Source organism: Sciurus carolinensis, chromosome X, assembly GCF_902686445.1.
Source record: "Sciurus carolinensis chromosome X, mSciCar1.2, whole genome shotgun sequence".
NCBI lineage: Eukaryota > Metazoa > Chordata > Mammalia > Rodentia > Sciuridae > Sciurus > Sciurus carolinensis.
In genome coordinates this window covers 9,270,348-9,273,745 of record NC_062232.1, presented here as the reverse complement: position 1 = coordinate 9,273,745, position 3,398 = coordinate 9,270,348, and positions in this window count along the sequence as shown.

The window sequence follows — 3,398 nt, the reverse complement described above, 5'->3', positions numbered from 1 at the left end:
TGTTGGTTTCTTAGTTTTGACAATGTACAACAAAATTGTAAGATGTTATCACTGACAAAAGCCAGGTGAGGAGTATATAGGAACTCTATACTATTTTAACAACTTTTCTGAAAATTTAAAATTATCCCAAAGCAAAACATTTATTCTAACAAACAAAAACCAAAAAAAAAAAAACATGCTATTTTGCTCTAAAGGAATTGCAATGTTTTAAGATGAGTAATGCAATAAGAAAAATGGCTTGAACCCTTCTCTGCCCCTCTCTCCTCCTCCTTCATACCAAGGGTTGGCTCATTCCAGACAGTTGTAGAATGGCCTCATCGGTGGGGGTCTACTTACACATAGCACATCTGGAAGTGTGGACCATTAAAAATACAATTGTTTTAGCTATTGAAAGTTGCAGTGAGAAGCGCAATTTAAATTAAAAGTGAAAAGTATTTTTGTCTTTACTTTCACAAACAGTGGTGTTTGCCCAGCCAAGATCACAGCCTCATATTAAAACATCTGGCCAGGGATAGCTGTGTTGCCCCCAGCTCTGCCCAAAGGCTCTGGACTCCGATGAGCACACACACAAGTGCCCAGCAGCACATGAGCCATAGGATCCTTTTTCTGTGAAAAAGAGAATGCGTGTCTCCTTATTCCCTTCCCAAGGCTGGAAGGCTGTTATGGTGCTGGAGCTGATATAGGCTGAAAGAATTAATCTTTGTTTCCCTCCAATGGCTTATTTGGGCTGTGGAAAATCTTTCTAATAACTGATTAGAGAGTCACACCTCTGTTTGCAGTCTCTCTGGCTCAACATTGAACAAAAGAGACCCACAGAAATTCCCAGGGTAAAATACAAGCTTCTGGGCCATAGGTTTATGATCCAAACCATTCCTTTTGTCCTTCCTGAGAGTGTTTGTGGGGAGATTCCCTACTGTTCCAAGGTGAAGAAGCATTTTGTCCGGTGGTAAAAAGTCTTGACCACGAAAAGAGTAAGGCAGCCCTAAAGATGGGTCAATGAGACTGAGGACATAGGTCAGTTGGTAGAGTACTTGTCGAGCATGCACCAGGCCTGGGGCCATGAAGGTCAGAGGGGAGAGATTGTCCATTTAGAACTAAGATTTTAATTTTTTTAAAATTATCATTGTTACCATTTTCCTCTAAGAAGAAACTGAATTTCTGAAAAGACTTAAGGAGCCAGTGCTCCCAAGCTTAATCAGATCACAGTGTGGGGACCTTGCTTTTCCCTCCAGAGCTGCCTTCTGAGTTTCCAGGACATGCATTCACATGGCACAGTGGCAGTCAATGTTATTGATGGTGGGAAGTTGTGGTGAGCTAGCAAGAGGGCCCAAACGTAAAGTGCACTGGAAGGTGAACTTTGGGGCTTCGCAGGGCCCATCTAAGCAGTCTCGCTCTCTTCATACCGGTTCTGCAATCTGTCCCACTCATTCACACTCACTCCCTCCTTTTAGATGGCTCAGGCAGAAGCTCTCAACAGTGGACAGTGGCTGATAGAGGAAAAGCCCTGGCATGGTGCACGCTCTTTGCTATTTTTATTTCACAGCCAAGGACAAACCTTTCATTTGCAGACACAGACTGAGTCACTCTTGCAGCCAAGATTAGCTTACAGGAGTCTCAGTTTGCAATCTGATTGGGGAAGGAGAAGCTTCCAAAATTACTTGTGCTGTGCTAACCCTTGCCCACTTCACACCTCCCCGAGTTTCAGACACCAGTACCCCTTTTTCTCTAGCATACATCGTGTGGTCTTCAGTCTAGTAACTTTATCATTCTGGTCCTGACTGCCAGCTGAAATAACCCTCAGTTTGAAGCATCTGCTTTTGCCCAGATAATTATGTGCCCAACATTGTAATTCAGATTTGGCACTGGAATTTCATACCGTTTTCTTTTTTTAATTTGGAGTCTTCCAAGGGAGGGGAGTAGGGCAATGGGGAAGTGAAGAAAGAAAAATGCAAGCTCTCAATTTTAGGTTTCTTTCTTGGTTGTACTAAGCAAACTGGAGCAGAGGTACCTAGACCCTCGATACTCAAAGTTGTGGTTCATGGACCAGCAAATTCAGCATCACCTGAGAGCTCAGTAGAAGTGCAGAATTTCAGATTCCACCTAGACAACTTGAATCAGAATCTGCATCTTAACAAGATTCCCAGGTGACTCATGCACATTTAAAGTTGAAAATGCAGTGCTCCATTCCTAAATGTGTCACATCACTGGAAAGTATGCTGAGCACAGTGTCATGCTCATGAATGCTTGCTTACTGACCACACGTTTGGTCAAGTCAACTCTAGATAAGTTTCACATCAACAATTGATAAATTAACCTTTCCTAAACCTTAGCTACCATTACCACTGCCATAAGTTGGTAAAGAACTGGTGTTTGTCAACTCATTTTGTATTTGTAAGAGAATCAGCAAAAAATTGTTGCAAAGGAAAGAAATGATAAACTTCAAAATCTGAAAGCAACAACTTATTTTCAAGTGTGGGCAAGCCTAGTGTTGAGGCAAAAGGAAAAAGCACTGGTCTTTGTTAGGAGAACTGGGTTTTTTCTTGGTGGGCCACTAGCCAGCTGGAGGATTCTGTGCCATTCATCTTGTCCCTCAGGGTCTCAGCTGCTTCATATATAAAGAGGGAGAATGAATTCTGGACTTAATGATCTTTACAATCATAACCTGTGTAAAATAGCATGGAACTCTACCCTCCCATGCCTCCTCTAACCCATTTACTCTACCTTTTTCCAAAATGTTTATCAACATGCCTAGCCTTTTGTATATTAATTTGCTTTTCATCTCTCCTCATTAGAATGCAAGCTCCTTGGGGACAGGGACTCTGTATTTTTGTCAATTTGTATATCCAGAACCTGGACTTGTCCTAGGTATATAATGGATGGTCATGTCAGAATCAATCTTTCCCATTGGTAAAAATCCATGGGAGACTCACTGAATATTTTAAAAAATAGTTTCCAGAACTTTCCAAACCCAAGGGAAAGGTCAACATTAGTTTTAATTCTTCTTTATTTTATCTTAGCAATATCTCTTCATCTCTACCTACCGGCACATTATGTCACTTTCCCCATAAATTCCATCTTCCTTTGAACCCTTCCCCATATATTGGTATGTCATGTTTTCTTTAGGTTCTTTCATATGAATAATAATGTTTTTAACTTTGCAATGTGCAATCATATCCCATTCCTTTATTTATCACTCTGTGACAAACAGATGTTCTTCAGGGAGTTCAGTATTTAAACAAGAAAACTAACTTTTCCTCTACTCGAAAAGATCCAAGGAAAACCTAAAATGTCATTTATGGCAAATAAGTAATAACTTTTTTCAAAAAGCCAGATGCAAAGGTTGCAGATCTACAAAATATTGACTTTTATAGACTCTTCATTTTATGCAGTGTATAAAA